Raw genomic sequence first — 12,034 nt, 5'->3', positions numbered from 1 at the left:
CCCAGGGCTTCCCCTTCCACTGGTGCTCTTACTAGGATATTCATTGCTACCTATGAGGTTGGAGTCCAGGGTCAGTCCATGTATAGTCTTTGGGTAGTGGCTTAGTCCCTGGAAGCTCTGGTTGGTTGGCATTGTTGTTCATATGGGGTCTTGAGCTCCTTCAAGCTCTTCCAGTCCTTTCTCTGATTCCTTCAACGGGGGTCCCGTTCTCAGTTCAGTGGTTTGCTGCTGGCATTCGCCTCTGTATTTGCTGTATTCTGGCTGTGTCTCTCAGGAGAGATCTACATCTGGCTCCTGTCTGCCTGCACTTCTTTGCTTCATCCATCTTGTCTAATTGGGTGGCTGTATATGTATGGGCCCCACGGGGGGCAGGCTCTGAATGCAGCCAGTGTTCTTAATCATTGAGCCAGAACTCCAGTTTCTTTCAAGTTTTTTAATCAAGTGACAATTTCTTTTTCTATTATTTCTCTAATTTTTAGACTATGGTATAATTAAATCGTTTATTGTATTGGCCCACAGCTGGGTTGAGGGAGACACATCTCAGAAACAGGGGAAACACTGGGACCTCACTCCTTTGCTACAAGAGCGTCATGTCAAGTATTTAACACATGCTTCTTAAGAGAGTCTAGCTACTGTGTGCAAAGGGCGCTTTAGACCCAGTCTGGTTTACCATCAACCAGGTGTAGAAACACAGCATTTTGGGGCCATCGGTGTGGGTCTTCGTGAAAGGAAATGTGGTTAAATCTGAGTTTCCTAGCCTTGTTGCTACAGCTGGGAGAAGGGGCCTCAGATCCTATCAGATGCACTGTTAGAAACCTGTGAGCCCCACTCTCCTCACAGCTGCTCTGAAGGATGGGGAGTTGCTTACACAGCTGTTACAGCAGAGAGCGATCCAGGCACCGCCCCAGCCTTCAAACTGTTAACCCTTAGCAGATGCCTTAGTCCAAGGAGGAGCCTGTTCTGTGGTGCAGACACTCAGTTCTGACCATTCTCAACCCCTGGGGCTGCTGAGTCTGGAGCCTGCCTTCCCGAATCACACATCTTCGCTGGTGTGAGAAAGATAATTTACTTTTTGGATTTTAGTTGGGATTCTCTACTCCTTTCTCCTCTAATCCAGGACTCCGCTAATGTTCTCAGGTCACCCTTCCCTTAGCAAGATTTTAATTTCAGAACCCCCCCTTTTTTCCCCCAACCCCTCAGAATCCCCTTGATGTGAAAAAAATAAATAAATAAATTCTGGCGTGCCATACTTTTTTTCCAACAGTTTTGTTTGCATTTGGGGACCACAGTTCAATTTGTCAAATGTCATTGCGAGAGATCTAACAAGAGAAAGATGGACTGCTGGCTGTCATCTCAGCCTCATGCCACATTTAGCTATGCTATAATGACAAGAATACAAGAAGCAGGCTTGGTTTTAGACAGACAAAAAAAAAATTGTCTACGAAACAACCCAGCATTGCGTGGGCCCTGAAATGTAATGGCTTTATTGACATTGTTTGATAGAAGGCAAAGAGTGTGTAAACACTTTTTCATGCTGCCACAACCAAGAAAATGTGACAGACTCCAGCCGTTTATTCCAGTGTTGGTCAGGTCAGGCGTGTGCTAGCCATGATGGTGTAGGACGCAAGGCAACTGCTGACGTCGTCCCTGACATGGTTGAGCTCACTCCTTAATGCGAGAGACATTCAGTAAGTATTTAACCGAGTCAGCAAATTGCAATTCTTAAGAACACGAGGAAGAACACAAGATGAGATGAAAGGGCGGGATCCAACCCTTAGGCAATCAATACATTTCAGGTGTTCTTTTTTAATTGAACACATATGATATGTTTTATGCATAACTTATTTCATTCTTATGGTAACCATTGCAAGCATTGTAAGTGTCAAGTGTAGACACCGCATAGTGCACCTTTTGTCCAATCTAATATTGTCCTACATGCTTGGTTATGTATTCTTTTGAGAGAGGACTTTATTGTGCTGCCCTGGTTGTTTCCAAGTAATGTCAGAGAGGCAACATGTATGAAGCCCCACAACACGGCTGCCTAAACATGACTACATAAGGATGATGTGAACAAAAGATGGGTAGACATGGAAGGGAAAGTCAGGAGGTCTCAACTCTAGGTGAAGAACTAAAAATAACTAAGAAATCCCAAGAGGGAGAAATAGTCTCCCCTAGGCAAGAGTACACAAACTGATTATATAATACTAAAGGTCGGCTCTGAGAAAATGGTGCACAAGTAACATTATATAAACTGAGTGGTACACACACACACACACACACACACACACACACACACACAAACAAACAATGAAAGAAAAAGCAGCCAAGAGTTTGAGAGAGCCAAGGGGGTGGACATATCTTCTGAGAGACAAAGCTTACATGAAGTTAGAAGGTAAGATAAAAAGTCTGAAGAAGGAGTCTGCTGTGACGTGTCACTGTGAGGCAGCATGCCGGGTTCCTCCTGGCGCTCTCCCGTGTTCAGAGCCACTAGGTTGAGGATTTGGGGGAATGCTGTGGGTCTGTGTCATTCACTGTTTGCACTGAGAGAGTAACCCGCCCTATTTCTGGAGCTCTCCTTATGTCTGTGTTTGGGGATGGGTAAGATAATTGTTTTTCAAAGTAAGCTTGGTTTTTAGTTTGAAAAGAAGTGTTTTTGGTGGACTTTTTGGTTTGCAAAGTTGAGCAAGTCTCAGAGACTAGTCTGCATGTAAAAGGGGAGTGAGTCTGTCCTCGTGGTATAAACGGCTGTTGTTCTGTGTGGGTAGGAGTTGGCGTGGGCATGGGTTTCCCCTCCCAGTGTAGGCAGCTGGTATTCTGTGCAGGTCCTAGTGTTCAGCCCTTGTACACTGTCATAGGATTTTGTGGCTTATGGGGTGGTTGGGTAAAAGCCAGAGTCTCACATGAACTGACAGCAATCCTTGGAAAGTAGGACCCATGGGGAGCGTCAGAGGAGATTACTGCGGAAGACCCTGCAAGGGCATTGGGTGGTAGAAGGAAAAGAGAGACAAAGTCCAAAGGCTTCTCTTTTCTCCACTGGAATCTATGCTCTTAAGTCTTCCACTGTCCTGTGTGGAATGCAGTTCTGGGCTGGAATAAGGCAGACCCGCAGGTCTCAACCAACCACCAGAAGGGATGGGGGACATTGGACAGCAGCAGTCTGGAATGCGGAAATGACCACAAGCAGAAAGCTGTGAGCACTTCCTGGCTGTTCACCGAATTTCAGTGGCTTCTGGATGTCTGAGGCACAGGCCTTTCCACTCATGACTTCAGACTTAAGGGATTATGTCAGCAGAGCAAAGAAAGAAAGGTTGGAATATAGATTATGGGTCCACAGACAGGGTTATCAGTGAGGTCGAAGGTGTGATTTATTTTTCTGGTAGAGAGCAAGAAGTAAAGAAAAATATAGTAGAGATAACACTGGATTTTCTCTGGGGAGGAGGCAGGGCTTGCAGGAAGGCTGTTGAGTGTGTGTGTATGTGTGTGGGAGGGAGCATGTGTGTGTGATGTGCATGTGTGTGTGTGTGTGTGAGTGTGGGGGAGAGTGTTCGTGAACATATATGTGTGTATATGAGTAGGTATATATGTGTGTGCGATCTGATTGGGGGCATGGGGGAAATGTGTATGCATGAGTGAGTGTGTGTGAATGTATGGGTGTGGTGTGAGTATGTGAATATGTGAGTGTGTATGATATGAGTATGCATGCATGAGGGAGTGTGTGAGTATGTGAGTGTATGAGTGTATGTGTGAGTGTGTGTATGTGTGCGAGTGTGTGTGTGTGTGTGTGTGTGTGTGTGTGTTACTAAGGACTGAACCCAGCCAGAGACTTGACCTCTATCAATGTGCTATTAGCACATTGGTAATAGGTCAAGTCTCTCCCTCCTCTTCTGGAGACAATATCTTCTATGTGGCTTAGGCTGGTCTTGAACTCATAGCAACCTTCCTGTCCTGCGATTGGATTTGAAAATGCGCCTTCCTTACAGACTGAACATTGCAGGGTAAGCAGTCAGGAGGGGTCCAAAGAGCAGCAAGCCGGAAGGTTTTCTGGGGATGGGGAAACCACAGGACTCTTCACGATCCGGGTTTTCCTTCTGTGCCTAGAAGGAACCTTTAAAAAGACAAGCATGGTGGCCTCAGTCATCAACTGGAAACACGCCAGTGGTTTCCCATTGTCTGTAAAACAGAGGGTCTTAGCTTACTTGATGGGCCGGCCTAGGCTGGCGGATACCCAGCTTGCGATGCAGGCTCTGCCCTCAGACTTCCCCTTCCAGCCATCGTTGGTACGCCTGGATCCGGCTTTTTAACCTGAGCTTGTTGCATCTGGGCTGCAAGTGAAGCTTGTCGTCCACTGTGCACCCTTCCCTCTCGAGACCCTTCAACATGCCCGGTGTGTATCAGATGCATTGCTGTTTCAGCAGAATCACCTTCCCCAGTCTTGAAAAATACGCCATGTTCCCAGAATGCATCTGTAGCACTCCGCGGTTCCTCGGCTGAGCTAAGCACCACTCTACACCACAGCGACAGTTACTAACACGAACCTTTGCTCTCAGGAGCTCAGTAGGGGAAGGGACATTTTACCTTTATTGTCAGGGGAACAGCTTAGCCTGGGAATCAAATTGGCATAAGACAGACTAGAGAAAATTCCGGAGTTAAAAAAATGCATTTAATAATAAGTTTCCTTTGACATGGGAGGCTAATGAAGGAAGGTCCCGAAGTGGTAAAGACGTAACGTGTATATACCGGATTGAATAAAGACAGGTAATCTCGGAGAAATAATCAAAGTACAGGGGGAACTAAAAGAACATAAAAATCAACTCAGCGAAGTCTACTTGTTCAGAATTCTGTAGGTCTCATCTTCCTGTCTTTGTGAGAAGAACGCATCTTTCCTTCTGCTGAGGGGAACGTGGATCTCACGTGGAAATGTGGGGACATCATCATCTCACGTTGAAGAAAAAGGATGAAGCAGACACGTCATTAAATTTGCTACTTTTACAAGATCTTTAACCCTAAACAACCAATATTTCAGAACGGCATGTTTCAGGCCAGTGCTTTCCAGTTTCCGCCAGTTTATATTCATCCCAATCGGACCGGCACATTTATTGTTTGAATTGTCTATTGATTCAGGTCCACGAGGACAGAGAGCCCGTCGGTCTTGTTTAGCACGTTATATTCCAGCATGGAGTATCGACTGATACACTAGGGTTGGTTAGTAAAACGAAGAGCATCAACATTCAAAATCCACTGGGGCTAGTCATATCTATAATCCGGAAGTGTTAAAATGCCTCCACAGACATTTGAGGCATGGCCCATGCCGTAAAACTATGCACCAGGCTTGGAAAGCTCCAATACTTGCTCGGAATTATGATTGATATTGAAACGTGGCTCGACTGGTTAGGTGAGCAAACTCCAGCCCCTCCAAGCCAAATATTGATTCCAAGCACTTAAAAGGAATTTGATGCTGACAGGGGTAGGATAGATCAAAGGGAAACCACCACGACCCCGGTGGCTTGTCAGAGGCTCTGGTGAGCCTTCGTCAATTCTTATTGCAGGAGCAGTTTTAAAGGCACACCTACATCTTTGAGACAGCCCATGCTTGTAGGATGTTCAGAATCGATTCCCCACTGTCGTGGGGTAATAGAACTAAGTGAGAAAACAGTTTGCTCTCGGGATGAATTCTTTTGCAGACCAGTTTTTAGCTATAAGTAAATGTGAGTACTGAGAGTGCCAATGAGCAAAACCTCCCACTCTGTGTGGTAAATTTTCTGAGGACAACTTTTTACCCTACCCACCTTTGGATCCTCTGAACTAAGGGAGCTGGGCGGTAACCAGTTATCCAGAGTAGTATTATTTTTTTGAATGGGAAATACGAATCACTCGATTTGTTTTTTTTTTTTTTTTTGCTTACCAAAGAGAAGTCAAATGATTAACCGGCGTGACGTTTCTATTCTGATAGGTTATTTCGATACCGTCAATACAGCCGGAGACAGCAGTCAACCGAATCGAGAGAAAATACATAGGTCATATTATAATACACGTTCATAACTTAACCTGGGCTCATAAGGGAGACAAATAACAAATGCAACAAAGACATATAAAATAGAAAACAAAACACAGAAGAGACACCGGAGAAGTTAAAACACACAGAAGAGACACTAGAGAAGAAAAGGACATTAAAAAATTATTTGAGGAAAGTCATAGCAATTCAGAATTATATTCAACTCTGGGTGCCCTATAGGCTCACACCAAGAGGGAAACATGACAGAATACTTTGTTCTTCATCCTCCAGTAGGAGGGAACAACTCTATTCGTCGGGAGAGGCATACTTTCCCCATCCTGAGAAGATCTGAAGAAATTTATCATGTCGGTCTTTATGTAGAAGACAGTGTGAGAAGCCCAGGGGGAAAGTTACTGTCAGTTTTAGAAATGAAGATGGCAGGATGAATATGTGTGAGGCCACGTCTATTTCTATCGGGAAGTAAGAGAGGAGGACCCGTCAACCCATCATGGCAAGAGCAGCTCCATTAGGATAGGATTAAGGTGTGTATGGACTGGTGTGGCATAAAACTGGGAGATTAGGAACTTAGACTTTTGTATTTCCCTAGGATCCTTGATTTCAAAGCTCCAGGGAACTCAAGGTGTGTCAGGAGACAAGCCAAGGTGTGTGATGGAGAAGGCCAGATCTTGGGGGAAGCCTCTGGGTCAGCCTGAGATGGCTTCTCTTAAAGCTTTGTATTTTGGGGTCATTGTGAGCTATTCTATTGAAGAAAAGTTGTTTAGAGAAATGCAGCTTGTAAGCATTTCTGTCTACTGATGAAGCCTTCTGTTCTAGTAACCTGCTTCACCAGGACCCAAGTACCCAACAAGACCACTTCAGAAAGAAAGGACTTATTTAAGCTGATGTTTCAGGGGATTCAGTCTACCACATCCAAGCTGCAGTTTTTTCTGGGTCTTTGGTGAGGCAGAGCATTGTGGACATAGCTGGAACATGTGACACGGGATGTTCATCTCATGATAGACATGGAGAAATGGGGCAGATGGGACCAGGGTCAAGATGTTCTCTGCACCCCATTTCTTCCAGTGAGATGTCACATTAAAGTCTTCAGAGTTTTCTTAAACAGGGTTACCAACTGGAGATTGAACGTTCAAAGGTGAGGTCCAGGGAACATTTAAGGACAGCATTTAGTTGGGGCTGGCTCACGGTTTCAGAGGTTCAGTCCATTCCCATCATGGTGAGAAGCGCGGCAGTGTCCAGGTAGGCGTGATGCGGGAGGAGCTGCGAGTTCTACATCTTGATCCTCAGACAGCCAGGAGAGGACTATCTTCTGCAGGCAGCCGGGAGGAGGTGCTCTCTTTCACACTGGGCGGAGCTTAAACATAAGACCTTAAAGCCCACCCCCTTGGAGGTGGGTTTTACCCCATCAAAGACCCAGAAACAATGCATCTTGGACTTGGTGGACCAAAGCAGAAGGCTTCCTCCAACAAGGCCACACCTCCTAATCGTAGCACTTCCCATGGTCCAAGCCTATTCAAACCGCCATGACCATCCTAACTGAAAACGTATCCTTGTGAACGGGTGGGGTGGGGTGGGGTGGGGGAGAAGAAGATGATTTGAGGACACAATGAAAAAAACTCGATTTAAGAAGACGTGGGTGAGAGTTCTAGTCGTCACTGCAGGTTGATACAGCACTTGGAGTCAGCTCCTGTGGTGGCAATGTGGATGGGGAGCTAGCGCCATGCTTGACCCTCGTGGCTTGCGCTAATCTAGATTGTATTATTGCCTTATGCTTTTCTCTCATAGGTGGTTGAACCTTGGATGAAGAGCTCTCCTTCCATGCTATCTAGAGAGGCCTTACCACTTGCGCTTTTGCCAAAATAAGGAAGGTTCTCTAAGAATGAGCTTCTGTGCTTCACGTCTCTTGAACTCAGCGGGTGGCCCTACCTCTCCGTCTGGATCTTAACGTGAACACAACGTGCTAGTCCGCACCACGAGCCACAACTTGATAGGGACGGAGGAGAGTCATGTTTCGTAAAACGGCTGTTTCTCGGTTTCCCTCTGGTTGCTGCAGCACGACTTCCCTCACCCCCACGAACACAAAGAAATCGTTCTGTCCCTTAACATCCCCACTTGTCCACCGACGAGCTCGAGACAGCTGTTACGGAGAGCAAGTGGTCAAAACGTAGATCCCACTGACCCTGCAGGGCTATGATGAAATGAAGGTTGACGAGGAGAAGCAGGTGCAGCCGGAGTAGTGGGGGATTAGTAAAATGCAATCATCCCTTGCCTAGAAACAGGCTGAACCTGAGTCTGCTGGGAGCCAGGCTATGCTGGTGGTTTAAGAGGACATGTCAGGTTCATGCTGGCCATTTGGGGTAGTCAACAAGGGACCTGTTACAGCACCCTGTGCCCCAGATATGAAAGCGATTGGCGTGTCTGGACATGTGAGTGCCACCATAGTGCTTGCTGCACCTGGACCTGGCTCTCCAGGGCACGCACTGGGCTCTGCAGGAGGCAGAAGCCGCATTAGTACCTATCAAGTGCTGGACACACTGGCTAGCTGTAATGGGCGAGCCCAGTCTGCTCCGGGCCTGATACATCCTCTCACTCTCCCGTTCTGCGGCCACCCCACCTAGGCGACATATAAATCACAGCCTAATAAAATAACAGAGTTTGTCTGAGTTTTGACGGCAGAGAATAATCGAGGACCTCAAACTCAGACGGAGAGCGACAGGAGGCTTTTTTTTTTTGGTTCTTTTTTTTTTTTTTTTTTTTTTTGGGAGCCGGGAACGAACCCAGGGCCTTGCGCTTCCTAGGTAAGCGCTCTACCACTGAGCTAAATCCCCAGCCCCGACAGGAGGCTTTTAAAAGCCCGCTTCCTCGCCAAAACAGAGATGAACAAAAAGTTATGTGCCTAAGTTGATGGTGTTCTGGAAGTCTCCACGTATCTATGACACCAGAGAAACTCCAGGAAAGAGCGGGGTGGGGTGGGATTGTTTGTATGGTAGTTGTATTATGTGTGATGCTCTCTTCCTGGCGATGAAGCATTCCCCCCCCCCTTCCTTTTGCACGCTGAGAAATGTAAGGAGTGTAAATAGCAGGGCGGGTCTGAGTTTGAATCTCAGCTCTCCGGCAGACATTGCCCGGGTGCTCACTTTCTCTGAGTTAATTTCTTTCTTTTCTTTTTTTTTTTTTTTTTTTTTTTTGGTTCTTTTTTTCGGAGCTGGGGACCGAACCCAGGGCCTTGCGCTTCCTAGGCAAGCGCTCTGCCACTGAGCCAAATCCCCAACCCCCTGAGTTAATTTCTTTAATTGTGCTCTGGCCAGTGAAATGAAACAATGCATCGAAGTGCTTGGCTTGGAGCCTGACACAGCTCCATCCTCGTTAATTTTCCTTTTTAATCTCCGGGAATGTGCAGATATATGAGGGGATTCGGGCTGCCCTTGCTGTATACTCCCGTATCAAGGAGTAGGAAGTGCATGTGATGATCACAAGGAGAGAGACTGGGTGTTTACTCGTCCATCTATTTCAGTCACCTGCTTGCCCACTCCATCGCTCTGCTCCAAATCATCTACCTTAGACTTCCACTTGACCGGTGGCTGCATGGGGGGCATTTCAATGCCGTCTTTCCTCACTAGGAGCTGCTAGTGTTGCTGGTTGACACCTATTGAAAGCCATAAGCAGTTGAGTCATGTTTCCAGATGCTGGCATGGTTTGTTAAAGCCTGGCTCTGCCCTCTGATCTCGTTGCTTTCCATTTAACCTCATTTCAGCCAGATTTCCCTCTGCTAGGACAGAGAACAACAAATAGCCCGAAATACCCAGAGTGCCCTCACACTGAACTGCGGCTCCCTCTGTAGGGTTTTAGTTACATCCCAGCCGGCAGGCATAAAATGGGAAAATAGAGCTAATTACCAGGATAATTACAGCATATTTAAAGGAGGCTGTGCAAACTGCACCCTCTCTCAGTTCCCCTTACAGAGCAACTAGGAGTGGGTAAACTTGTTACTCCCAGATTAACATCGTGACAGCTTCTCCCCAATGAGAAAGAGACTGGAGTGAGCGCTGCTCTGAGAACTGAGGGACTAGGAAGGGAGTCAGCGTTCTCTGGAAGGAGCAAGGATTAGAGAGAGGAGGGAAAAGCAAACTGGTAATCATATTCTCTTAGCACAGAGGCCAACGAGAGATCAGTAGCGTTCTGAGCTAGATGCTGCCAGAGTCAAGTAAAAATTGGGCTTCCATTCCCAGGGGACAGATGGCTGATGGTGGAGAGTGGGTCCCTCTACTGAGCAGAGGAAGTGGAGAACTGGGGCATTCAGGTGCAGTTTAAAAAAAAAAAACCAGGTCAAGTATAGTCTTTTCCCTTCCTCCCTCACTCCACCCACACCACCTTTCCTCCCTGACAAGAGAGGGAAAGTATTTTAGCTACTGAATGAGTTTTTGTGCTATAGACAACATGTATAGACAAGAGAAATGCTCACCATCGTGGACGTGTCCAATTCTCAGACTTCTGTCTTCCAGAATTGTTTACACATTGGACAGCCTCACTAAGACACTGGTCAGGCAAAGGAAAAGGGTCAAATGTTCCTCCCCTGTGCTTTTCTTTTCTTGGTCACAATATAAATTCTGGTGTTATTTTTTATTTTCTTATGAAAAAGAATAACCTCCCAAGCCCCAAACCGACAGGGTAGTGAGAAGATGCTACCCTGCCTTTTTATGACGTTCCCAGTGTAGACCTGAACTAGCATCTACTCACCAAGATGGAGAACCAATGACAGACCAAAGTAAGGCTTCCACCAAGGTCCAGCTCGGTGAGCTGATGTGTTCATTGAGGTTATTTACAAGAGTGTGGGTGAGGAGCTAGAGGACCATGTGTGACTCAAAGACATCTGCATCATCCAAAAGTCCATTTCAGCCTGGGTGACAGTTAATGAAGTCCAATCCGTGAAGCCTTCTGGACAACTCACAGACAGCTGGAGAGGTCTGAGAGTCCCCTCATTTTAGCAGTCGTTACTGCTTACAAAGCTTCGGAGAAGGACTTTGTGCCCTTCCCAGTTTTAGAAATGTCCTGGGACTTGTCAGTTGTATTTCCTGAGCCTTGTTGGATTTGCTTGCATCCTGAGTGTTCCGGTGCCTTGCTCCAGATGGAGTGTTTCAATCAAGAGGAAACTGCTACATTTATACAAACTCCACACCAAGAATCTGGTTAGTAATTGTTTCTAAACCTATTAAATAAATGCCACCCTTTATTTAAGTCTGACACTTCCAGATCTCCTGCCTTTCCACAGTATCAGCTTTGCAATCACAATGTTTCTATTTAATAGAACCTTCCTGCCCCCTCCAACTGGCTTTATTTAACTTGGACACAAATAGCAAATGGAAACATAGCCAAGAACGGACTGTAACAGGCAAATGCTGTGTAAACCTAAGAATGTGCAAATAATGAGAAATATGCAAAATGTCATAGGAAGGACACAGGAAGAAACCACAATTTTAATCTAGAAGCAGAAAAGCTTGTTGCAGCTGCTTAATATAAAAGGGGAAAAAAGGGTATTTTTTCTTTCTGATACAATTATTTAATTGAAGGAAAACCACAAAGAATATGGAAGAAAGTTAACTGGAAACTTCATGGTATTAACTTAGTTTTGTTTGTGATGAACTAACCTACGTCTTTTCAGCAGTTTGTATAACTTTTAAAGGGTGGTCGTCAGACTGTGATGGGATTTTGTGAGAATACACCATTCCATTTGTGCTGCCATAATAAAATGCTTTGGAAGGCATTTTTATAAACAGCAGAAATTTATTGCTGGGGAAGCTTAGATGAGACCGCGGCATCTGTCTGGTTAGGGGGTTGTTCTCTGTGGGTGACATTGTCGTAGAAGATATCAGGTGTCCTCACACCATGGAAGGAGTAAATATTTCCTTGCCACCTTTTTACCAGTTCACCACTCTTGTCACCTGCTAAACATTTGTCTTCATTGCTGTGAAGAGACACCATGACCAAGGTAACTCTGATTATGGAAACATTTCATTGGGGTTGGCT

General features: G+C 45.9%; 1 long non-coding RNA gene across 1 annotated transcript; it reads right to left on the bottom strand.

The window, feature by feature from the left end:
- Nucleotides 1–8,770: 8,770 nt before the first annotated feature.
- LOC148004949 (uncharacterized) lies at nucleotides 8,771–11,306 on the bottom strand. Its single transcript, XR_015624971.1, has 3 exons — nucleotides 10,748–11,306; nucleotides 10,473–10,546; nucleotides 8,771–9,656 (listed from the first exon to the last, which is right to left on the bottom strand). It is a non-coding gene; the product is annotated as an uncharacterized LOC148004949 (long non-coding RNA).
- Between the last annotated feature and the right edge of the window lie 728 nt (nucleotides 11,307–12,034).

Source organism: Rattus norvegicus, chromosome 7, assembly GCF_021556685.1.
Source record: "Rattus norvegicus strain SHRSP/BbbUtx chromosome 7, alternate assembly SHRSP_T2T, whole genome shotgun sequence".
NCBI lineage: Eukaryota > Metazoa > Chordata > Mammalia > Rodentia > Muridae > Rattus > Rattus norvegicus.
Note: the sequence above shows the minus strand (reverse complement) of the source record. Positions and strands in the feature narration are given on the sequence as shown.